The sequence below is a fragment of the Dermacentor variabilis genome, chromosome 3 (genome assembly GCF_050947875.1).
Source record: "Dermacentor variabilis isolate Ectoservices chromosome 3, ASM5094787v1, whole genome shotgun sequence".
NCBI lineage: Eukaryota > Metazoa > Arthropoda > Arachnida > Ixodida > Ixodidae > Dermacentor > Dermacentor variabilis.
Genome location: NC_134570.1, coordinates 85,924,890 through 85,951,769, shown reverse-complemented (window position 1 = coordinate 85,951,769; position 26,880 = coordinate 85,924,890). Strand labels below are relative to the sequence as shown.

At 44.8% G+C, this 26,880-nt stretch overlaps 2 long non-coding RNA genes across 2 annotated transcripts in view; both read right to left on the bottom strand.

The window, feature by feature from the left end:
* Positions 1–26,880, bottom strand: part of LOC142575993 (uncharacterized) — a 91,701-nt gene that overhangs the window by 40,611 nt on the left and 24,210 nt on the right. The window lies entirely within an intron of this gene.
* On the bottom strand, positions 7,076–26,052 carry LOC142575994 (uncharacterized). Its single transcript, XR_012826752.1, has 3 exons — positions 25,913–26,052; positions 24,172–24,202; positions 7,076–7,254 (listed from the first exon to the last, which is right to left on the bottom strand). It is a non-coding gene; the product is annotated as an uncharacterized LOC142575994 (long non-coding RNA).

The window sequence follows — 26,880 nt, the reverse complement described above, 5'->3', positions numbered from 1 at the left end:
GTAAGAAAACTTAATGAGAGGTATAGATTAAAGGTAGTACAAGCCTACGCTTCAACCTCCAGTCATGATGATGATGAAGTAGATCAGTTTTATGAAGTTGTTGAATTACCGATGAGAAATGTACAAACTCAGTATATTGTACTAATAGGTGACTTCAATGCAAAAGTGGAGGAAAGGCAGACTGGAGAGCAAGCAATTGGCAACTACAGCGTCTATCTTAAGGGCACTACAGGAGAGATGTTGGTAGAATTCACGGAAAGTAATAAGCTGTGGATATTGAACACGTACTTCAGGAACCGTAGCAAAAATGGACTTGGAATAAAGCTCCACTTGTAAAAACAGAAATGAAATTGATTTCATACTGTCTGCCCATCCTAGCATAATATAGGAGCATGAAGAAAGGTAAAGAAGGGTAAAGTGCAGTGATCACAGGTCAGTGTGGCATAGCCTTCACCTCAAGTTGAAAAGAGAAAAAGTAAAATTGGTCAAGAAGAAACAGGCCATCCTTTATGAAGTAAGGTTAACAGCAGACAAATTCAGGCTGGTTCTTGCAAAGAAATATGCAGCCTTTGAACAGCGAGATGATCACATAGAGGTAATAAGCGAAACCGTAACTAGGTTGGCTTCAGAAGCAGCAGATGAAGTGGCAGGTGATGCGCCAAGGCCACCTATAGGTGGGCTCTCCCAAGCAACGAAGGACCTAGTAAGGAAACAACAAATAATAAAAGTGTCCAACTCAAGAGATCAGATAGAATTCACGGAATTGTCAAAGCTGTTCAACAAGGAGAAAATAAGAGATATTCCAAATTGGAACCTAAGAAAGACTACGCATGTAGTGAAAAATGGACGCTTCATGAAACCAGTGAGAAGAAAACTTGGCCTAGGGCAAGCCAACATGTATGCACTGAAAGATAAACTGGGTAACATCATGAGCTATTTGGAACATATAGTAAAAGCGTCAAGTGCTCACAAAGGACCCTGATCTTGAGCAGGAAATTTACAGGAGAATAAAATGGGTTGGAGCGCATTCGGCAGACATTGTCAGATCATGACTGGAAGCTTGCCATTATCATTGAAAAGGAAGGTGTACAATCAGTGCATCTTACCGACGTTAACATTTGGGGCAGAAACTTGGAGATTGACAAAAACGTTCGAGAACAAGTTAAGGACCGCGCAAAGAGCGATGGAACGAAGAATGTTACGCGTTACGTTAAGAGACAGTAAGAAAGCGTTGTGGATCCGAAAGCAAACAGCGATAGCCGATATTCTGATTGACATTAAGAGGAAGAAAATGAGCTGGGCAGGTCATGGTATGCATAGGTTAGATAACCGGTGGTGCAGTAGGGTTACCGAATGGGTGCGATCTCAAGGTAAGCGCAGTCGAGGGCGGCAGCAGGCTAGGTGGGGTGATGAAATTATAAAATTCACAGGCGCTAACTGGAAACGGTTGGTGCAGGGTGGGGCAATTGGAGATCGCCTTCGTCCTGCAGTGGACATCAAAGGGGCTGATGATGATGAGTACCGGCACTATTATACGAAGAGAGTAGGTTTTGTTTTATTTAAACTATGGAATTGCCGGCTTCATAAACCATTAATCTTCCATTGAAATTCCATTTAAAACCAATAAAAAATTCCCCTCGTACGGTATTATACATCGATGCGTGCGAAAATGAAATCTGTAGTTGAAAGTGAAGCGCCGTCTCTCTGTACCTGTTTCTTTCTACGCCCTCATCCTATGGCGTTTATACACTGTACCATGCATTAATGTTCAGCTACTGCGTCATCAGTTTACCGTGGCTTTCATGAATTCAATTCAAACCACTTTATATCACCATCATTATCATCATCGTCGTTAGCCTACTTTGTTTGCACTTCAAGATGAAGGCCTGCTCCTGCGATGTCCAATTGTCTCTGTCCTGCGCCAACTGATTCCAAGTGGCACCTGTGAATTTCCTAATTTCTTGGTCCCAACGGGGAGCGACCCACTGAGCTAGGAAACTAGTGCGACCTAATGGGCCAAAATAATGTTTTTCCAACCATACATCCATCACCCCACCTACATTTCTGTCATACTTGCCTGTACTTTTCTTCTCTTGACACCCACTCTGTAACTCTAATAGTCGACCGCTTATCCATCCTACGCATTACATCCCCGGCCCAGCTCCATTTTTTTCTCTTAAAATTAGAATATCAGCTACCCCGTTTGCTCTTTGATCTTCGTCGCTCTCTGCCTGTCTTTTAGCTTTGCACCTAACATTCTTTGTTCTAACGTTCTTTGCGTGGTCCTTATCTTGTTCTCGAGCTTCTTTGTAACCATCACCTGTAAGGCACAGTCATTGTACACCTTTCTTTTCAATGATACTCGTACATTCTGACACAGGATCCGGTAATGTCGGCCATATGCACTCGAACTCATTCTTTATTCTTCTGTAAACTTCCTTCTCGTCATCAGGATCCCCTGAAAGTAGTGGGCATAGATGAGCGTACCCCTTCACAGACCATAGAGGCTGACTAGTGATCTTGAACTCTAGTTGCCTTGCCAAGCTACTGAGCGTTATTCTTGTCTTCTGCATATTAACCTTAAACCCCACTTTGACACTTTCTCGGTTAAAGTCTTGAAACATTTGTTGCAATTCGTCCCCAGTGTTACTGAACAGGACAATCTCTTCTTCAAACCGAAGGTTGCTAAGATATTCGCCCTTGATTCTTACTGCTAAACATTCCCTGTATAATAGCTTGAATACTTCTTCCAATCGTGCAGTGATTAGCATTGGAAACGTTGTGTCTCCTTGCCCGACCCCTTTCTCTGTAGGTATCTGTCTACATTTTTTCTGGAGAGCCAACGTAGCTGTGGAATATTTTTAGTATTTTCCAAGATATTCACCTACGCCTCCTGTACTGCTTGATTACGTAATGTCTCTATGACTGCTTTTAACACAGGGAGAATCTCGGAAGACGCCCGCCAAATTCTACTCAAAAACCCTCCTAGGAGGGACATTTGGGTTCCGGCGCATGAAGAAGTCCCAGGCAACGAAGCCACTCACGAGCTCGCCCGAGCACTGCACCACCGGGCAACTCTAAACAGCCAGTTCCAGGGATCAAAGATAGCATCATCACGTACAGGGAAATTGTAGATCATTACAAAGGCGAAAGAAGAATCTTTCCGCCTTCGCATTGGTCTCTCTCTCTGGAGGACGCTCGCATTTGGCGGCGCCTCTAGGGAAACAATTATACATCACCACATTTGATCTACATAACACAGATGAGGGGCTATAACGACGCCCTCTGCAATATTTGTAAGCAAAAAGGCACGCTAGACCATATAATATGGGAGTGTACTGGCTTCCCAGGGGCGAAGGAAAACACTGACAGTAGCGAAGCCTGGGAGGCCTTGCTCCAGAGCGAGACCAGCGTCGAGCAATCAGCCTGGCCGTTGAGGCCGTGAAGACTCACCGTCCTGAACGCGCGGGGACTGCTTCGCCCTCCCCCCTACCCTGTGTAGGTTAAGAGGCGGGCACCCCAACTCGGTGGAATAATAAAGTTTTCAACCAATCAATCTACGACTGCTGGTATCTACACTAAATCGAATGCCCCCGCCGTGGTTGCTCTGTGGCTATGGTGTTGGGCTGCTGAGCACGAGGTCGCGGGATTGAATCGTGGCCAAAGCAGCAGCATTTCGATAGGCGCGAAATGCGAAAACGCCCATGTACTTAGATTTAGGTGCACGTTAAAGAACCTCGGGTGGTAGAAATTGCCGGAGACTTCCACTACGGCGTGCCTCATAATCAGAAAGTGATTTTGGCACGTAAAACCATATAATTTAGTAATTTAATTGGGATAAAATGCCTGCTCATAATCTATGAAAGTCATGTAGAGAGGTTCATTGGGCTCTGCAGATTTCTCGATCAGCTGATTGATGGCATGGATTTGATTCATTGTATAGTACGCTTCCTGAAGCCAGCCTGTTCTCTTGGTGGACTGAAGTAAAGCGTTGTCCTTATTCTATTAGAAATTCCCTTGGTTAATATTTTATACAGCACTGAAAGCAGGCCGATTGGCCTCTAATTTTTAATTTCTTTAACGTCTCCGTTTTTGTGAGTTAATTTAATGTTGGCATTCTTCCAGTTCTGTGGAAACCTCGAAGTCGTGAAACATTTCGTGTAAACGGCCGCAAGCTTTTCAAACATGATATCTTCTGCATCTTTGAATAAATCGAACGTTATTCCGTCTTCTGCGGCGTTTCCCCAGTTCACGTCTAGTAAGGCCCTTCTAACTTCATCGCTGAATACTCACGTACTCACGTACGGGGCAGACACCTGGAGGCTTACGAACAGGGTTCTACTTAAATTGAGGACGACACAACAAGCTATGGAAAGAAGAATGATGGGTGTAACGTTAAGGGATAAGAAAAGAGCAGATTGATGAGGGAACAAATGCGAGTTAATGACATCTTAGTTGAAATCAAGAAAAAGAAATGAGCATGGGCAGGACATGTAATGAGGAGGAAAGATGACCGATGGTCATTAAGGGTTACGGACTGGATTCCAAAGGAAGGGAAGCGCAGCAGGAGGCGGCAGAAAGTTAGGTGGGCGGATGAGATTAAGAAGTTTGCAGGGGTGACATGGCCACAATTAGTACAAGACCGGGGTAGTTGGAGAAGTATGGGAGAGGCCTTTGCCCTGCAGTGCACTTAACCAGGCTGATGATGACGATGAACTTCATCGCCCATTATAGAAGGAGCCTTTGTAGCCTTTTCATTAATATTTCGAATGGAGGTTGCCTACCTACTGATTGCCTTGTTGTCTTACCTCTCCCTTCAGTTGCTGCTTCTGGGGCCAGCCTAGTTAAGATTTTATTTATTACCGCCCCCCCCCATGTCATGTTCACCTCTGTGTTCTTAAGCTGCATACTTATTTGCAAGCACCAGCCCCAATTGGTCAGCTTTTAACCTTACTGCGTCTAGGTGGGCCTATTTCTTCTTGACTAATTTTACTATCTCTCTCTTCATATTGAGGTAAATCCTAGACGTCACTGACCTATGATCGCTGCACTTTACCTTACGTAACACTTCTACACCCTGCACTACGGTAGCTTTGGCAGAAAGTATGGAATCTATTTCATTTATTATTTCTCCATTAGGGATTTTCCAGGTCCACTTTCTGTTGTTTCACTTTCTGCGGCGTCTCTTTCATTTTACGGAGGTTATTCCTTTCCGCACATCCTAGCGACATCTCTCCTCTAGTGTTAGTAGAAAGGATGCCGTAATTGTGAATTGCTTGTTCACCACCATGTTTTCCCCGAATTTAACACTGAAGTTGCCCATGACTACAGTATACTGAATTTGCACTTATGTCATTGCTAATTCAACATCTTCATAACACTGTTCTATTCCATCATCACCGTGACTGGAGGTTGGAGCGTAGGCTTGTACTACCTTTATTTCTTACATATTATTCATCCTTATTACGACTGGTGTTACCCTTTCATTATTGCTGTGGAATTCGTCAATGTTGCCCGTTATGTACTCATGAATTAGGATTGTACCTCGTATTGCTTCGTATCAGGGAGTCCTCGGTAGCAGAGGACGTTGCCGTTAGTCAGCTCTGTATAAGCCCACCCAAATCCTGCCGAAATAGTAAATCTACTTGCGAGATAGCTTGTACCCTTGTCCAAGTGTGCTTTAACGTACAACTATTTCAATATGTTTTATTCCAGTCTATTCACGTCAAATTTCTGTAATCACCAACTCTAGCACCGGAGGTCACCTGCGGCGATGTTTGAACGTACCAGTGAAACGCTGCTCTCGTTTATTGAAGGTCACTCTGCTTTCAAACCGAAGAAAATTGTCTGTCTTGGCAGGAATGTTTATCTAATTGGCTGATTATATTTGAGGAGCACGCAGAAGTGGAAAGGATTTCGCTGAGGCCTGGTTAACACCGTGAAAGTAGATAACCGGGTGAGGAGGGCAATGGCTGGCGTTAGCGCTTGGTGCTGTTGTCCTTGCTCAGCTGCTTTAGAACATCGCGGAAGTGTGCAACGGAACGGTAAAGACGCCGCTAAAACGGATCCTGAGCAGAGAAAAGTTGCCTGAGCGGTGTCGTGTACAGGCTCAAAGGGCTCGATAACCTCATACTGCCCCTTAGACATGTTTGATTTACGCAAGTAAATCAATTGCGCGCGGCAGCTCCGAGTAGCCAGCGCCAGAGCGATCGTCGAGCAGCCGTCTGTTATTCATATGGAAAAGGGGAAGCCGTCGTCTATTCCGAAAGAAAGTTCAGCTTTGTTCGGTGTATTATTGCATCTTTAGCGCACACACGACACTTTGGCGTAACGAATTTTCATGGTCTTTTGACATCGCGTGGCAAACAGGAGAAGTATACGCAGCCCGAAACTTTTGAGCGAGAGCGGAGGGCTTGAGGTGAAAAATGCGTAGAACCGGAAATAATTATTTTCTTTTGTTTGGTCTAACCATGGAGAATGCGTATGTACACGTCATATCAGATGAGTAGTTGTCGCGCTTCTCCTTATGTCCCGTGGCATACAAGTTAATCGGGGTGGGCCGAAAAAACTGACCAACTGTGGACGGGTGATTGCAGAAATGGAATACTAAACATTGGAAGAGCTTTACCTTATAGTGCCCGATGATATGCCTAAAAGAAATATTATTCGTGTTTCATGTACCGTTATGGTTATTATTATTTGTATCAATATGTAAAACGTTGGTATTGTTAATATAATATTTCTATACCGCATTATTTTGCTGTTCAGTAGAACGGTTCTCTAAAATTTCCTTTAAGGAAGAAATACTGAAGTCTTTTGCTCAGGCCCCTTTTTCTGCACGTTATACGTACCCAAAACTGTACATGTAATAAGTGTCAATAAATATTTATTTTAAACGAAGGTGCAGTGTTGCGACGACTGTGGTTAAGAGAACTGGAAATAAATTTCGCATAATTGACACTTAGGTGTCAATTATGTGATTTTTCTTAGGTGGAAATATTTCGTTCTACATGTACAAAAAATTAGTGACAACTGCTGCTTTTCAAATAAATTACGATGCTTCAGGAATACAATCTGTAGGAAAACACACTTTATTGCTTTGTTGTAGATTCGCAGCAAAAGGAATGTTATCGATCTTGATTTCTTTCAGTACGAGCACCTGTATGCATTGCCGTTGCCCAATGATGTTCTAATCAGCAGCACACACTGGCATCGTTCTCCGCAGTCTACCCCGTGTAGGGAATGGTCACAAGCCTGGAAATGTCCATTAAAATAAGTTAAATTTAGTTCTTTTGATCAAGTATGTGATGCCTATTTCCTCTACTACTACATTGGCCTTGTTGAAGCAGTGAATTGAAAAGAATCTCACTTTTCATATGTAATTCGAGGAGATAATATGGGAGTGACAAAGAAAATTGGGTAAACAACGCCAACAGAGATCTTCGTTTCACCACTGGCCTTGTAGGTGGGAGCAAGGTAAGAATAAGTTATGGATGGTTGACTTTAATATATATACTAATATCAAAAATGCCATAACACCAGGCTTCGACCTCGAAACTGGCAGGGTTTCAAGGAGAAAGCGCATTTTGCCTGCAAATAACTAATTAGAAAGGTTGTTATTGCAAATTGTAAACTGACGTTTGCTCTACGTGAACAGCCTCGCATGCCACATGACCGTACTGTTTTTGATAGCCGAAAGCACCTTTTAATGCTTGCAGGGTTACAGCCACCGGAGTATATTAAAACCAAGCCAGCTGATGTCCAATGCTTGCACGAATAACCTAGTTGCTATGAGCCTCCATTGAAGGAAATGCCCTAGGGGTTTTATAAAAACTATATAGTCATTAGACCTACTTGGAAAATGGTGGGTACAACAGATCTTCAGGAAATGCATTAGAAATTTTGTAAAAATAGGAACGATATGATAATTAGGCGACTCCATTGAGACAGTTTCCACCATGGAGCCGTGAATTAAATAGGTCACGAGGTTGGACATTTAAATTTGAAATCATGCCAAATACTTATTTGTTTGGGAGTGTCAGATGGATGATCTCATTGATCTTATAGCAGAACTTCTTACTTGTTTTCCAAGGCGTGCTAACGGATTGCTGAGTCAAAGGATGTTTATTTTGGTAATTTTTCTATCACATTAAATTTCAGTCAGTTTCTCGCAGAAAATCGGAACTGAAGTGCTGAGGCACGCAGCAGTTGCGCTCTCCCGCTTCTGTGTCGTTTGACTGCTCTGGCATGCCAGTCGTCGTCGCGCGCACATGCTTGCCGTTTGTATACCGCAACATATAGTCCCTTACATGTACCAGATTTTGTTATTTGTGTCTTTGCTCGCTTGTACGCTTCCCTTGTTTAGCATGTGCGAGCTACTATCGCGCACAGCTTTGTGCAGCCTTGGTGTAGTCCTTCGTTTGTCTTAGCCGCGTTGCAGCGCTTGTTGTACGTCTTTCACAGAACAAGCTGTCCGAGCAGACTGTCTTTATCTTGCACATGTATTAATGCAAATAGGTTAGGAAGCTGTGCCGCGAAATGCCCCGTAACTGCTTTTCGTATACATAGAGGAATTCAGAAGCTATGTACACAGATGTGAATATTCTTAAAGGGCGACAGAAAGCAGGCGTGTCGTGTGCTGTAGCTTGACAAGGTAAAAGAAGCGTATTGTGAGGTAGACGCCCGGGCGATTGAGTCGCGTGGTTACTTCAAGCCTCAGCGCATGGCCACTTTACGCTAGAGAAGGTCCTCCGCGCGTTGTTCATTCGTTTGCTCGCTCACGCGCTCGTTCGGCGTCTTAATGCCCATTGTAAAAAAGGAAGGACGACACAGAATGCCTAATTTAATGTAATGTAGACGAAGAAAAAAGTGCAGTGGTGGCGTAGAGGTATAACATCCGCCTCGCGTGCAAGAGGACCGTGGTTCAAATCCCGGTGCCGCGCAATTTTCCACCGGATTAAAAAAAAATCCGCGTGTTGATAAAATTCCATAAACAGGCCTGGAGTGCGGCCTGATCCCGGGGCCCAGATCCGGTAACGCACTCCCTCACCAGAGCAGGATTGGCCACCCTGGTGCAGTACTTGGCCACAACCTCCCATATGAATACAACAATCAAACCCCGGCCCTCAGTCCCAAGCAGCTGCGAAGCAACTGGCGGCGGTCAGACCAGTGACGCAGCAGAGGGTGTTAAGAATCCCTGGATTCGGACAGGCCGCCATTGGAATCTGAACCTGATTGAACAGAAGAGGACGACGAGCGATAGGCTCGCTTCCGAACGCCCGTCAGTAATTTTAAGTCTTTTTTAGCAAGTGTAGAGAAGCGAGAGAAGCACAACAAGCGGCTCCCGAAGCGCACCGGACCGAAGCAGCGCAGCGAGCCTCCGCCGTCGGCCGCCCTTCGTGATGCTCTGATGGCATTCGTCGCAAGCAATCAGCAATCAGGTCAGCATGTTCCTTCTGTAGACCATAGAGATGATTAGCAAGCAAGGAAAAGGCTACGTGAAGATGGGGTCGACACAAGGGAATCTACAGGAGAAAAGGAAGAGATGGACCAGACAGCCTTCACTGTTGTCTCTTACAAAAAGAAAAGAGCCGCAGGTGTTCCTGTTATATTCAAGCCAACTCAGCCTGGCAGCAGCTTATGGAAAGTAAACCCAAATTTTCTGGCTTCTGCGGTAGTGACAACAGCCGAAGAAAATATACTCAACCACCGTCTCAAGAAGGATGGCAGCCTCATGGTGACAGTGTCTACACTTGCTGCAGCCAATCGTCTCCTCACAGTGACATATCTATCGCGTATTCCTGCAGAAGCTCGAGTTCCATACTCCTACTCTGCCACGTACGGGAGGATACAGGACGTTCCTATTGAGTACTCGGATGACGACCTCAAGAACTGTTTGAGTGGACAAGGAGTCATATCTGCTAAAAGGCAAGTTTTTACGTCCCTAACGAAGATGGCGTAGTAACGGAAACCCGAAGACGCTCGGTCATCCTGGAATTTTCTAAGGACGCCCTTTTACCAAACCGAGTGTAGCTTGGATTCTGCAGTTATACCGTGACGGAATACATGCTGTCTGCTACTTAATGTTTCAGATGTCAAAGACATGGACATATAGCGAAATATTGTAAAGGCGCCATCCGCTGCCAGATATGCGCTGGTCCACATACGCATAAGGAGTGTACGTCACGTTCCCAGCCTCGATGTGCAAACTGTGGAGCTGAGCATGGTGCGTCATACGGAGGGTGTTCTGAAAAGAAATCAGCCACTCTTGTACGGGTGATGGGGCAAATCCAAGGAAAAGTGTGGAAACGACGAGAACAACCACCGAATCCGGATGTGATATTTACATCTACAAACTAAAAGCAACACGACACGGTGCAGCGCAGCGACACGGCTTTGAAAAAGTCCTTCGCCTCAGTCGTGAAAGAAAACCAGCAAAGGCCTTCAACTGCAAGAAGTCTATCAAAGCCCTCAAATGATATAACCTCATGTCCAAGACAGCAACAAGTGTCCTCAAGGTCGTAGCAGAAGAACAGGAAGAACCAAGAAAAGCTGTTAGATGGTAGTACTGCAAATGAGATATCAAGTATGCTGATTCCCATAATGTTCGCCACAATCAAGGCTATTCTCCGTGCAAGCCCATCGTTTAAGAGCATCCCTGAGGTAGAGGCTGTCCTGGCTTTGGAACCGCTGGTGTCGTCTTCTTTCACGGCGCAAAGCCGTGATTCTTCGCAGTAGCAACGATGGCTTCGCCAAGAATCGTCTCACAAGCGGTGTCCACCAACAAACACTTCCGCACATGTACTATATTCCAGTGGAACGCTCGCGGTTTGCGCTCGAAGTTCGCAGACTTTAAGCATCTTGCGCGAGTGTACCGACTCCCTTTTATGGTCATTTCCGAGTCTCGCGTCGACGAGCAGTTTAGGATAAAGGGTTCTTATTTTCGTCATTCAAGGCGACAAAATGGAATTAGCCGACGGCTTGTTGGATTTGGCAACGACATACCTGCCTCTGCGATTGATGTAGCACCACATGACAAGAACGAATATATTTGCGCAACCACAGTGATTGCATTCGAAGAGTTTACCCTGATCGGCGTCTGCTTAGAACCAGGATCACCTTTCGACCTGACAAGATTGGAAAACTTGTTGACAAACACTCAGTCACCACATATTATTTGTGGCGATATCAACGCACATAACGAGATCTGGCGCAGTTCACATACATGTGATCGGGGTGCTATAAGCTGGCGAAGCTTCTTGCAAAATACAATATAGAGCCCTTAAACAATGGCAGCATAACGTACCTGAGAAATCCGTAGACTGTTAGCTGCATTGACGTCACATTCGTATCAAGTCAAGTGGCCCTGTGTTCGGATGGTGTACAGATTTCGAGACTCGAGGTAGTGCTCACTACACGATCCTAGTCTCTGCCCTTCATTTTCGGACGTCGCCCAGAAAAGTGAAACTGAAGTCGGTAGACTGGGAAGCATACACAGCAGCCGTAGAGAAAGGGATCACAGCCTCGACTACGAATGCAGAATTAATACCGACAATAGCTCATTGCCTCAAAGTACCCGCTCTGCCACTAAGCATTCTAATGTACCGACTAACGACGAGGAATTTGAAAGGTTATGTGCCATTCGAAGGCGTGCCGAAAGGAAGGCTCTACGTACTAAGAATATCGAAGACCTCAGAACTTGTCGACGGGCACAAAGACATATACCACGTTGCCTCACCAAACTGGACCCAAAAAGGTCGAGGGACTTTTGTGGGACACTGGACATACGACAACCGCTGAGCAAAATTCGGCGAGTCGTCAGAGGCATTCGCAAAGAGCCGCAACAGCTTTATCCTTTTATCGCCCTCTCATTATATGAGCGCCCATCCCTGAAAGAGGTGGCAGAACAGTACTGCAGGCTCCTTTCCAACGGGGCACAACCTTTTCGGCAAATTGCAAATCAGCCTACTCCACCTCGAGCTAGCCTTCCTGACTTAGAATTACCATTCACCATCGCAGAGCTCACGGCAGCAATCGATGACGTAAACAAGCGATCATCACCTGGCCATGACAGCGTGAGTTACGAAGGGCTCGCAAATCTATGCCACACATCTCGCCTACGCCTTCTGGAGTACTACAACGTGTCATGGGGGGGGGGGATAACTGGGGAGGTTCCTGCGGAATGGAAGCTTGCGAAAGTTATTCCTATATTGAAGCCAGGGAAGCAGCCAACAAACTACGCCTCCTTCAGTCCCATATCTCTGCTTAGCTGCGTAGGGAAGCTATTCGAAAAAATTAGGCACAAACGACTAAATTGGTTCCTCGAAACTACAAAAGTTTACCCGGAGGAAATGAATGGCTTCCGGCAAAATTGATCTGCAATTGATAATGTCATTGCCTTAGTCTCGTCAGTTGAAGAGGAATTGGTCTCTGGAAACGTACCTACTGCATTATTTTAGACATTAAGGCAGCATAGGATTCGTTCTATCATAAATCAATACTTGACGCATTGGAAACCCTTGGTCTTGGAAGACGACGTTACGCATGGATTGAAGACTTTCTTCAAGGACGCCAACTTTTCATGTGCACCCCGGATGGCCCCACGGCGCTTTATGCTGTCGAGAAGGGAGTGCCACAAGGAGCTGTGTTAAGCCCCGTATTATTTAATTTAGTCCTCATCCATTTGAGAAGAAACCTGCCCCGCGGCGTCAAAATCACACTGTATGCAGACGACATCTGCATTTGGAGTGCGGCGCGTTCCCTCAGTACCACCCAACAACGTCTCCAGAGAGCGCTAGCAAACATATCGGCCTACCTAAATCCTAGGGGTCTGAAATTGTCCCCCGACAAAAGCGTTGCCATGGCTTTCACGCGGAGGTGTATGGAAAAGTACCCACTAGCGTTGGGTAATCGTGCCCTTCCATACGTCAAGACGCAAAGGTTTCTTGGAGTGACGATCAATAGGAACCTCACATGGTCGCCCCAAGTGAAAAAACTGAGATTTCCTCGGCGTCGCCCGTATTCCGATTTTAAGCCGGATCACAGTGGCGCAGCAACTGTCGATCAATGGTGCTCCTCCATCAGGCCTACGTCGACGGAACACTACGATATTACCTCCCGATCCTGCACAAACTGTCTCCCACAAGCAAGAGAGAACTTGAGGCAACACGAAACAACTGCCTTCGCGTATGTCTTGGCCTTCCGAAGGAGTCGTCCCACTCAGGAACTGTAGCAGAAGCTGGATGCCTGCCTCTCGAAGTGCTATCTTCGCAGGAGACACTTCGCATTAACTTCTGTCACGTCATTCATACGAAGACTCATTTTTAAAGGATACATCTAGCTTTGGGCAGGCCGTTGGAAGCATATCTATTTCGATTCCTGCTCAGACGCAACAAATTATGCCACGAAACAATTCACCATGGACACTGTTCCCACTGGAAATCGTGCCATATATACCTGGAATCAGTGCGAAAAAGAAAATGCCTCAAGCAGCGACTTATCAGATAGCTTTGGAATATATGCACAAAAAATACGCTGCCGCAACGCACATTTTCACAGATGGCTCTACAACTCCACATCGTTCATCATGCGGAATTTTTGTTCCCTCTACAGGGTAACGATTCTCCTTTCGTCTTGAGCGAGCGACATCATCTGCTTCAGCGCAGCTATATGGCATTAAGGAGGCCCTTGTGTATGTACTTCGACAGCAGCCGCCAAGGACATGGGCGATTTTCACAGATTCAAAAGCAGCCCTACAAAGTATGTGCAACAGGCACAATCGTTGCAATAATCAACCTGTAGCATTTGATATTGCTTATCTTCACCACAGGGCTAAGATTGCTGGGCATTGCATAAAGTTCCAGTCGATACCTGGCCATGCCGGCATTTCGGGAAATGAAAGAGCTGATGAAGCTGCTAGAAATGGACTCCAATACCGCAAGTTCAAAAGAACATTTTTTTACAAAACGCGACGCTTCAAACATGGCAAAAAACATATGCCTATCAAGAAAAAGACCGCATCTGGAATCTACCGCTTCACCAAGATAACTTCCTGCGTTACATTGACCCAGAAATGAGACCGAAAATTCTACGACCACTTCCTCGACACTTAGAGACATTGTATCATCGTCTTCGACTGAACGTGGCATACACGAACAATTATCTGTACCGTATAGGGTTTACCACTAACCGATACTGTGATAACTGTCGCAACTTAGAGACAATTGAGCACATATTATTAGAATGCCCCGCGTACAACGACGAAAGACAATTTTTTGAGCAACAAATGGATATGATTTGCCACGGACCGTTAACGTTACCGAGAATCTTAGGTCCAACGCCCTGCCCTTCAAAACAGCGACGGGTTTTGGATTTATTGTTCAAATACCTGCCAGAAATTGGTCTAATAGGAAAGCTTTAAAAATTGCACACCTCATATACAAAAGCCTAAATTTACCCGCCATGTCACCTGTAAGTATTAGTATCAGGTCCACTCGGACATTCGATATTTATTATTATCTTCTTTTTCTCCCACTCTCTTCTGGAATCTTTTAATCCTATTCCCCATCCCTAAACAGAGTAGCATGCGAGTGGTTATATACGCGCCGGCAAAGTTCTCTGTTTTTCTAACCAAGAGATCTCTCTCGCTCTCTCTCGGAACCTGGCATGGTTTAACGCTAGAACTTTATCTGGTGAAGAGAGTCTAGCAGTGCTATTAGAGGAATTAGAGGGCAGTAAATTGGACATAATAGGGCTCAGTGAAGCTAGGAGGCCAAGAGAAGCATATACAGTGCTAAAAAGCGGGCACATCCTGTGCTACCGAGGCTTAGCGGAGAGACGAGAACTAGGAGTCGGATTCCTGATTAATAAGAATATAGCTGGTAACATACAGAAATTCTGTAGCATCAAGGAGAGGGTAGCATGTGTTGTTGTGAAACTTATTAAGAGGTACAAATAGAAGGTCGTACAGGTCTACGCCCCTACATCTAGAAGTGATGACCAGGAAGTCGAAAGCTTCTATGAAGACCTCGAAATGGCGATGGGTAAAGTCAAAACAAAATACACTATACTGATGGGCAACTTCAATGCCAAGGTAGGCAAGAAGCAGGCTGGAGACAAGTCAGTGTGGGAATATGGCATAGGCACTAGCAATAGCAGAGGAGAGTTATTAGTAGAGTTTGCAGAACAGAATAATATGCGGATAATGAATACCTTCTTCCGCAAGCGGGATAGGCGAAAGTGGACGTGGAAGAGCCCGAATGGCGAGACTAGAAATGAAACAGACTTCATTCTCTGTGCTAACCCTGGCATCATACAGGATGCGGACGTGCTCGGCAAGGCGCGCTGCAGTGAGAATAGAATGGTAAGAACTCGAATTAGCTTAGACTTGAGGAGGGAACGGAAAAAACTGGTACATAAGAAGTCGATCAATCAGTTAGCAGTACGAGGGAAAATACAGGAATTCCTGACCAAGCTACAGAATGGGTATTCGGCTTTAACTCAGGAAGAGGACCTTAGTGTTGAAGCAATGAACGACAATCTTACAGGCAATAGAAGTCGGTGGTAACTTCGCTAGACAGGATACCAGTAAGCTATCGAGGCGAAAAATCTGATCGAGAAACGCTAATGTAAGAAAGCCTCTAACCCTACAGCTAGAATAGAACTGGCAGAAACTTCCAATTTAACCAACATGCGTAAGACAGCTGACATAAGAAAGTATACTACGGATAGAATCGAACATGCTCTCAGAACAGAGGAAGCCTAAAAGCAGTGAAGAAGAAACTAGGAATAGGCAAGAATCAGATGTGTGCGTTAAGAGACAATGCCGGCAATATCGTTACTAATATGGATGAGATAGTTCAAGTGGCTGAGGAGTTCTATAAAGATTTATACAGTAGCAGTGGCACCCACGACGATAGTGGAAGAGAGAATAGCCTAGAGGAATTCGAAATACCACAGGTAACGCCAGAAGAAGTAAAGAAAGCCTTAGGAGCTATGCAAAGGGGGAAGGCAGCTGGGGAGGATCAGGTAACAGGAGATTTGTTGAAGGATGGTGGGCAGATTGTTCAAGAATAACTGGCCACCCTGTTTGCACAATGCCCCATGACCTCGAGCGTACCGGCATCTTGGAAGAACGCTAATATAGTCGTAATACATAAGAAAGGGGACGCGAAAGACTTGAAAAATTATAGACCGATCAACTTATACCTTCCGTTGCCTACACAGTATTTACTATGGTAATCGCAAATAGAATCAGGAGCACCTTAGACTTCTGTCAACGAAAGGACCAGGCAGGATTCCGTAAAGGCTACTCAACAATAGACCATATTCACTCTGTCAATCAGGTGATAGAGAAATGTGCGCAATATAACCAACCCTTATATATAGCTTTCATTGATTACGAGAAAGCGTTTGATTGAGTCGAAACCTCAGCAGTCATGGAGCATTACGGAATCAGGGTGTAGACGAGCCGTATGTAAAAATACTGAAAGATATCTATAGCGGCTCCACAGTCACCGTAGTCCTCCATAAAAAAAGCAACAAAATCCCAATAAAGAAAGGCGTCAGGCAGGGAGATACGATCTCTCCAATGCTGTTCACAGCGTGTTTACAGGAGCTATTCAGAGACCAGGATTGGGAAGTATTGGGGATAAGAGTTAATAGAGAATACCTTAGTAACTTGCGATTCACTGATAATATTGCCTTGCTTAGTAACTCAGGGAACCAATTGCAATGCATGCTTACTGACCTGGAGAGGCAAAGCAGGAGAGTGGGTCTAAAAATTAATCTGCAGAAAACTAAAATAATGCTTAACAGTCTCGGAAGAGAACAGCAGTTTACGATAGGTAGCGAGGCACTGGAAGCGGTAAACGAATAGATCTACTTAGGGCAGGCAGTGACCGCGGACCCGGCTAACCAGACTGAAATAATCAGAAGAATAAGAATGGGCTGGGGTGTGTTTGGCAGGCATTCTCAGATTACGAACATCAGGTTGCCATTATCCCTTAAGAGCAAAGTATATAACAGCTGTTTCTTACCAGTACTCACGTGCGGGGCACAAACCTGGAGGCTTACGAAAAGGGTTCTACTTAAGTTGAGGACGACGCAACGAGCTATGGAAAGAGGAATGATAGGTGTAACGTTAAGGGATAAGAAAAGAGGAGATTGGGTAAGGGAACAAAGTCGAGTTAATGACATCTTAGTTGAAATCAAGAAAAAGAAATGGGCATGGGCAGGGTATGTATTGAGGAGGGAAGATAACCGATGGTCATTAAGTGTTACGGACTGAATTCCAAGGGACGGGGAGCGTAACAGGGGAAGGTAGAAAGTTAGGTGGGCGGATGAGATTAAGAAGTTTGCAGGGACGACATGGCCTCAACTAGTGCATGACCTGGGTAGTTGGAGAAGTATGGGAGAGGTTTTGCCCTGGAGTGGGCGTAACCAGGCTGATGATGATGAGGTGAAGAAGAGCCTGCGTGAAACTCTTGGAGTTTCAAATGGAAGCGTGAGCGTGAGCCCTTCGCGAAAAGAGCCCTTCTTGATACCGAAGGTGAAAAATCGGCTTTATTATCACTTACCAGGAGTGACGCGTGACCTGGAGGGCACCTCTGCTATCGTTACCTCCGAAATAAGGAAGCCCCGACGGTGCGTTGAAAAATTTCTGAGGTGGCGTGCTAGGACTTGGGTGATAGCGACAATCACTTGTGCACGCGTCATTCGATTGGGTAATGTTTGAACGCGGCTAACGAATTAACTATGCATTTACCAGCCCTGCGGTGTTCCCAAGACTGATTTAGTGGAATTATACTAATAATCTATAACAAATTAGGCCATAGAGGAATTTTGTTGCAGTTGGCCTTTAAAACCCTAGGCAATACGACACCGACTGAGTGCGCATCGGGTCGCTACAGCGCCACCAGCTCGACGGGCTTCGGCGTCTCATGCTTGAACCATTCGCGCAAAGCTTCGCATTATGTAGCTATCAACTACACATGAGTTCAGCAATTTTTTTTCTCAATGCAACCGCTGTAGCTTGTGTATGAAAATATGTAGGGAGCGTTGAATTTGTTGGTCAATTGCAATGTGCGTTCTAATTATCGCGTTGTGGGAATTTGTATAAAGACTTGTAATTGCGCTCACAGCATGGTTAGTCTCAGTCTGAGTAAGTCAACTCATGAGCGAGATTTCCGGCCCATGGTCTTATATCCTGAATAATTTGCGGGTACTGAGCACGAATGGAATCCGAGGTGTCGGCGTTTCCTGGGTAGGAGCTTCGTCTTTTAGAAATAGGAATGGAATGCACAAACGTGCCGTGACGTAACTTTTTTTATACTTTGGGGCTGTTTTGTGAGTTTGGAAAAAAAGAATCACGTAAATTTTAACGACGTTACAACAGCTTGATTGGGTAAATTGCAATACGATCTACATCTTAATTTTGTCTTTTGCCTTAAAATGAAGGTTTGAAGGTTTTACACATCTTGAACTAGTTTTTTACCCAATTAACCGACATTCGAAAATACGTGTAGGTTCTTATAATGACTGTAAAAGATGGTCTGACTTGTAAAGGTGTTACGCTTTATTTTGATTGTTTGATTCAAGGTACATGAAACACTCCGACAATTGGTAGAAATGAGGGATTATCGAATATATGCAGGAGAACTTCAATATAGAGGAGGCTGCCATGGTTCAGTGAAGAGCCAATTTGTGACGCCAGTAACCAGAGTACAAGCGGGCGTACTTGCTGACAAAATGTGCGCAAGTTGACAATTGGTGATTCCTAGCATCTAGTAGGCGCTCATAAGCCAACCGCCATTTAAAGCAGACGAAGATGCCCGCTGACTCGGCGGTGTCCGCCGGCGAAACTCCGCACGATGAAAATATCTGGCCAGGCCAGATTAGCGGCGGGCGTCATTTTTTTTTAAGCAGAGAGTTTTGTATTCGCCGGCGGAAGAATTTCGTCGCTTTGACACCGGCTTTTCGCTCCATGAAAACATGAGTAATTTCTCACATTGGTTCTATCCCCGTTCATTATATGGCGCAGTAAACTGCAGATTACATAGCAAAAGGAAGCGAGGAGAATTTGCCAGCATCTGTAACACGCTCCGATAAAATTGTGAGTTCGCCCATTCAGTGCAAGATCCTACAAGTTTCTCTTTTTTAAACACTTCTATAAAATATACAACTTCCAGCACTTCAGGAACAATACCTTATTTGCACCCAACCGAACGTTTAGCCATATTTTCAGCAGCCTTACTTGTCAATGTTTGAACGGTGTGACCAATCGCTTCAAGTAGTGGTTTTTAACTACTGCTATTGTCCATTGAAACACGTTTCCAGAGACTCATTCAGGATAGGTAGCCGCTAAATTGAAGTAGTTACTGTACTGTTATTTCAAAGCGTAAATAACCATCGTAGCATTATCATTATTTTATTCAACTAGCTGTAGACTAGTTTCCTTTTAGTTGCGCAATATAAAGGTTTTAGGGCGTTCAAGATATAATCGTTTTCTCGCGTATTGTTCACAATATACTCTCGCAGATAACCGTATTGAGTTAGCTCGTCGCATTACTCTCTTTATGTAATTTCGTGTTTTGTAAAAATTGGTTTGAATGACCCATATTTGTATGCCGTATTGTACCTTGTTCTTTATGTTTATGTTCGTGCATTGTTTTTTTTTTTCATTCTGTGAAACAGTGTCCATCCTGTTTAACTGGAACTATGGCTCCTCCCTCATCGAACACTGCGCAAAGGATCCTCAAGTGATAATGATAAAGAGTGATAATGATGAAATATTGTCTTCCTTTGCACATGCTAAGTAATGCAAGTTGGTCGATGGCTGATTTCGAACCCTGTTCCTTGAGAACATCAGCCCCATGCTTTATATATTGGAACAAAAATTACAAAGAGACCAAATTTAGCATGAAAACGGTTAGATAGAAAGCCACATAGTTGCCTCAAAGTGCACGAAGTTTCCACAGAATGCTAATCGTAGTATATGTGAACTGCGGCATAGAATGGGGTGGAGTCGCTGCACACGGCACTCTATCACATCAACCCTTGCGTGATGAGAGTAAGCGAAGCGTCTGACAACCTGACTTTTTCAATTGCACACTATTCGGGACAAGCCCACATGTTAAGAGAGCACTACTACGAGTTTGGCTAAAATTTACAGATTGCGAATAGCCACAGAAGCGACCTACATTTTATTGCGTTGGCATTCTTTGGGTATTTTACGTAGTTTTCGAGGGATATTGATCTATACTTAATTCTACGTACGCACAGGCGCCGATTGCGAGGAAGTGTCTGGGGGCCTGGCCCCCTCCGGAGTTTGCTTTCGGGGGCAGTGCCTTTTATCATTGGCGTGTGAAATGCACGTGAATCATGTGTATCTCAGTATCGCTTACCGTTCGAGTAAGCAATGTTAACGACACACGAAAAGAAACATCTTCTAATAATTTACAAAATATTTTTAGGGATGAAAACACTGTTACTTGCATGCAGATGTCAAATACATTAAGAGTCTCCAAATTAAATACATGCGCTCATATTTTTAAGAAAAGAAAAATTGCGTTAGTAGAAGAAAATCTAGAGCATATTGTTTCCGGTATTGTGGAATAACTGCCAATATTATTTTCATCACAGAGGCTTAATTAAGCAATTGTAATTATTTCACTCGAGAACAACTATTCTAATTTTCAAAGTGTAAAGAAGGCATTTGTAGGCAGAGCCAAGGGGCTCTGCCTACAAATGATATCAGATATTGTCATCATCGTCGGTGAATATTTTGTAAAGTTCATGCCAGGCCAAGAACACATGATTCACGTGCATTTCACACGCCGTTGATAAAAGGCACTGCCCCCGACGGCAAACTCCGGAGGCGGCCAAGCCCCCAGACACTTTCTCGCAATCGGCGCCTGTGCGTACGTAGAATAAAATATAGAATAACATATTGCGGTATATTCACAGACATACTAATTACTTACAAATTTTTTCTGACTGATAAAGAAACGCCACGAAAAAGGAAAAATACCACGCCGCCTCCTATATGCACCATAAACGCGGTTGGGAGGTCACGTAGCCTTGCGATTAGAAAGGCAGACGCGCCACACTTCGGTCCTCTCGGAAAGGGCCGCACGAGACATATTGTCCGCGCCAGCCAATATGTCCGCGCCAGGCCAAGAGGCCCAGTGCCTGAAATACTACGCTGTTATGATGACGCCAACGGTGACTGCGACAACTTTGTCAACGCACTTGAAAGGCAGCCGGACTTCTTCATGGCTTACGATAATGAATGTTGTGCGCGCAAAAGCGTGAAGAAGGCTGCTGTTGTCGCTAAGCCCGAGGCGCAACAACCTTCAGTAGCTTACTGCTGCAAGCCCGAGCTAAAACATACGAAACCAAAATCTCTGTTAATGACAAAGGCTGTCTCTTGATACAAAGTGCGTTGGATGCATTTTACAGCTTTTTGTTGCGGAGAGGGGCTTTGTGGCTGTTATGAACGTTGCTTTGTCGGAGTACGTAGTGCCGTCGCGGACAACGTTTTCGAGAGGAAATATTCCGCAGCTCTATGCTTCGAGGAAGCAAAACTTGATAAACAACCTTCAGGAGGTCATCACAATAGGAACAGGGGCCATCTCAATAGCGACAAATAGTCGCACTGATAATGCAAAAATGGGGTAAGGCACGCAGACACGGACACCGGACACAAGAGAAGAGAAGTGGACAACAGGGCATTCATGTTGTTCACTTCTCTTCTCTTATGCCCGTGTCTGCCCGCCTTACCCCTTTTTTACATTATGAATCTTTACAAACTAGCTCAGCTTCCAGTCGTTCTAAATAGTCGGACATCATGTACTTATAGAAGCTAAGTGCCGGTAAGATGCCACATCATAGATAGCTCATTTGAGGAGTATGTGCACGCACTGGTGTGCATGAAAATGGCAGACGCTCACACTGCCGGAAACTTAGGTTCTTTCTCAAAAGCGGGTTGAAGGGGGCGGGGGGGACACTACGCGACCCAAGAGCAGTGTTATTTTATAATTTTCTTGCTATGGGAAAAATTTTCACTACGGCAATTACTTAGTCCCCTTGGATAGGTATGTAATGTTTCGCACACACGTTGCAGTTGTGCGCGATTGATTTTAAGCGTGACGTATCTGGGTATTCCTAGTTGCGCACAAAGGCCAGGGCTATTGGTGGCCGCAACATGAATGGTCCAGACGCTTGGGAGCGCCTCACAAAAATGCAAAGGGAATGCATCTTAATGCACTGGTAGTGGTGCGAGCTCTTCTGACGTGTAGGATGAGCGAGCATCAGATGATGACTAGGCTGCTAAAGCTTCGGAAACCCTGATTGCTGTGGAGCTCTAGCAGTGTGATGGAGTTGATAGCCTCACTGCAGCTTAGTTAAAGGTAATGGTAGCTCCTCTGAAAGTATTGGAGTTACTTGGTCAAGCCCGAAGAGGCCACTCTGGAGATAAATATCCCACGTTTTCTCAATTATTGGAATGCATTATGTAACCGCAGAAAAACATGGGACAAAGAAGGAACACACAAGATAGGCGCGGATGTGTTCCTTCTTTGTCCCTTGTTTTTGTGCGGTTACATGATGCATTCTAATATCGACCACCAACTAGCCCGCCTATCCCTGTTAAATATGTTTCTCAAGTAATTCCTTTGCTGGAGTACGCTAGAATCCTGCTTGCTCGACCCGCGGCCCAATCAGATGAGTCACGTGCAATTGCTCCAAGTGTGGCACCCAGCATCAAGGGAAGGTTTCCTGGTGTGAAGATGACTAAGAATACAGTTCTAGCGATGTTGCTGGATACAAGATTTAAAGATGCCTGTTATACGGAATATGCAGAGAAGTGAGCCTGCGCTGTTCTCAGCCAAGCATCATAGGGGACAACGCAAGGTTTATGCTCTGAACCACCAAGCGAGACTAGTGCCACTTTGAATAGCTCCCGAGATTCCTTTGTTGGGGCCATAGGAAGTTTTGCTTCATATCTTTCTCAGAACCTGCACCTTTCGTCAAAAAGACGTTGAACTACCTGAGAGTTCCCTTCCTTCTTCCTGTGACAACCCACTTGAATGGGGAAAAGAGTAAAGGCAACCATCTTCACTAGTCCCTTGTATCACCACATGCTCTGAATCATCAAGTGAGAGTAGTGCAGGTCTGGACACCTCCAGGGATGCTTATGCTTGGGGGGAGGGGAAGAGGGCTTTCGCAAACTTTGCTTCAGAAGTTCCTCAGAATCTAGAATCACAGATCTTTAATGCTACCAGAGAGCTCCTCTCTTTCCTGGCTATAAGAATTCACTTTATTGGTGGAGGGGCAAAGGAAGCCACCTTCTCCCGGCCCTTAAAAGAGTTGCTCGCAGGTACTTTCAGTGCCAACAACCTAAACAAGTGAAAGGCTGTGCTCGACAGCCAGTGGCATTTTAACCTCTAGAACGGAGCACCCTATTCTCCAGCAAGTGACACAACTTTTCGGCATGCAAACTTTGCGCTTTGAAAGACGTTTTATGAAATGCAGAAACGAGCACCGTTTACTGCATGTAGAGCAAATAGGCGCTATCTGTGAGATCTTTTCACTTGACTCTTATTATCAAAGATTTTCTGTGATTTCTTTCTTTGTGTGTATATTTTGGCTCGTGACTAGAAGAAGGAAGGGTTTTATTCACTAGTTGTGGAGCTCCTAGTCTTTATATGTCATAATTATTTAGCTTGGAATATGTTACCAAAGGATTTTCTGTGATGTCTTTTGGATGTGTATGTTGTAGCTTGTTACCTGTGTAGAAGGGAGTACTCCTTTTACAGTGTGGGAGCAGCTAGTCTACATACATGATTTTTTACTGATTAGGATAGGCTATAAAAGGATCCTCTGTGAGGCCTTTCTAGGCAGTATGCTCCGAAATAAAGGATTTTTACATTGAACACATTGAAGATGTTTAGTTTGGTTATTTGGACACTTGACACCCATTTAAATTTTCTTCAATTATTCGACTCCGAGGACTACTCCTTTCAAATTAGCTTCGAACCAAAATATTACTATTCAAACAACCCTTCAAAGAAGCAAGAAAATAATTTTGAATGAAAAAGGCTGCATATTGTGACAAACAGAAACCCGATATATATGATTGAGACATGCTGATGGTTAACAGTTGTATCTTACCTGGCTGGTATTGCAACTCAAGGCATCGGTACTGAAATATAAATTGAAGATTTGCGCTCAACTTTCATCATCATAAAAAGCGTTTTAGAAGAATGTTTAGATATCGAAGCGCATAAACAAGGAGAGATGCGATTTTCTGTGCAAGAATAAATTATACTGTATACGAAGATAAGCGGCACATGCATTTTGCGGCGAAAGCAGTTCAAAGCTCCGAACTGGATTTGATGTTGTTTCCGTTACACTGACAACGACGGTTTCTTTGTCATATCACTATGGGACTCACCCTCACCTTGTGGGAAGTGAAAAATTTGCGAACTTCTGCTTATCTTGCAATGTAGAATTGGGAGCCTGAGGCATTAGCCGCTATGCCACCCTACTGTTATCTACTGCGTAACTTCATTACTTACAATACTCACATTTTTGGAAAAACAATGGCATGCTATGAAAAAAATGAGTCACTGTTGCCTGACTGATTGCTTAGAATTCCGGAATTACCAACAAAACTGGCATCTAAAAATCAACATCCAGTACACATGTCAGCATTTCCACCACTTCCACCACTTCAGCCACGACATGCCCTGAAATATTGGTACAGAGGTGTTGTATTCGCAAACACGTATGCGTGGAGAACACTGGACGCACCGCAATGTTGATCATGCACAAATCAGTTGGCCAGAAGATAAATGTACGGGGCTCGGTGAGAAAACTACGTCCGTTATTGCCTCTATTTTGGCATCTAACATTAAAATATTCACTTAAGCATTTTTTCAAAATATACCATCCGGGGTTCTAGCTTACATAAAACGAAGATTACGCTTTTTTATACGCTGAAATTGCAATTTTTCTGTGATGATCACGAGAGTGAAAGGCATACCGTCCACACTAAACGTTTCGTAAAACGAGCGGCAGCGCTGCAACCGGAAGAAAGTGCTTTGGTATTTACCATGGGCAATGAGACGTAACACAAAGACTGTTTATGAATGGTAAATTGTCAAGGAAGACCTGAAAAGTGCGTCCTAGTGCCTCTGCAAATAGTACTGCAGTAGGAATTCGCCGCTTCCTAAAAGGGAAACATTGCTGTTTCATGATTAAGAAGGAAAAAAAATGTTTGGCGAACCTAACCTTTGACATAAGTGTCTCTTAGTAGCACTCGCCCCTCGCCGTTGTTTAGGTTAAGCGAGCAAACGTCTTTCCTTTGGCGTGATATGCGGGAGAGGAGGCAGGGAGGGTGAGGAAGAAGCGCATTGCTCGCCAACTGGCGTGCGTAACCCTCAAAGCGAGTGGCGCACGAAGCGCACCTTACGTGCTCTCTCCGGTGCTGACGTCAGAGCATCTAACGAGCGCGCACTCACAGCTGTTGCAAGCTAGCGACCGAGCGAGCAAGTGAGCTCCGGGAAAGGAGAAGCGAGAGAGGGAGGGACGCCACATCCGCTCGGCTACGCAGATGTTCAGTTTATGCCAGGCAACTGTTTTTCAATAATTAGCCTTTAAATATCGTGCCACTTTCGTGTGTGTGAAGTCGTTAATGACGTCGCTACTTTCGCTTTGTACTTCACATTTTCAGGAATTTCCCCGCATCCTGGCTCACGTGACGGGTCTATAACATCTGCGATTCTGTGCTTTGGAGTGCGGTAATCAGTGACATCTAACTCTAATTATTTCAGACAACTAAACTTGCAAGTAAATTTCTGTATGGTCTGATATTATATTTATAATGAAACCCATGAATATTGTACTGTACCTTTGTTTCAATTTTTACTGATTTGTTCAGAATTTTGTCCCCGGTCGTCTCATGAGGTGAACCTGAAGTGCTGCGCAAGAAACAAGATTCTCATTCGAAGCTCGTGCCACTACAAATTCGACAGAGACTTAAGATTGCTTACGTGTGGCAATGCGAAAGCAATATACCCTTTTTAGACCTCAGAGCGTCATGAAACCGCTCATTTTATACACTCACGACCATGGCGCCACCTCCTCCCCATTGGATGCTTCGTCACGTGCCCAATAACGAACGCACTAGGCCGCACCGTTAGTCAGCCAGACGGCTTCGACGTGACGTAGGCAATGTAGGCAGACCTCTAGTCACCTGGATCCATGGAACCGCCGTGGAGTCAGGGAAGCCTGCTTGTTTTGCACCTCCGAGGCCTAAGTTTGATTTCAACACAGACCGACATATACCAAATTTTCTCTTTACATCCACGCATTTACTATATTTAGAGAAACCTCCCTGAGAAAGCTGACGTCAATTGGAGCATTTTTGAGCGTTTTTGCTCCTTGCGCCGTTGGCCATCTCTGGTGCCGTTTTTCAGGCAGGCTGAGTGAGTGAGTGAGAAAATTTATTTTGAATCAGAACGATTCGCGTCCGGCGAGTTAGTGGGCATGTTCCTATTGGTGGGCCAGCTATGGGCCCAGCTTGCCGTGTTAATTGAGTTAGTGGGATGGGGCACCAGCCGACGTTACGGCCAAGAGTTCTTGCCTCTCGGCGGCATCCTTGGTCCGCTGGGCTACCCAGAGTTGGTCTTCCAGGCTCGAGCTGAGCAGCGCGGCTTGCGATCGCGTGCGGAGGCTGTCGATGAAGGCTTCGCTCGCATCGTCCTGTATTAGTTCTTGGCATTCCCATAGCATGTGTTCTAGCGTGGCTCTGGTGCCACACACTTTGCATCTATCTGTTCTGCATATGTCTGCATAAATAGCGTGCATTAGTATCGG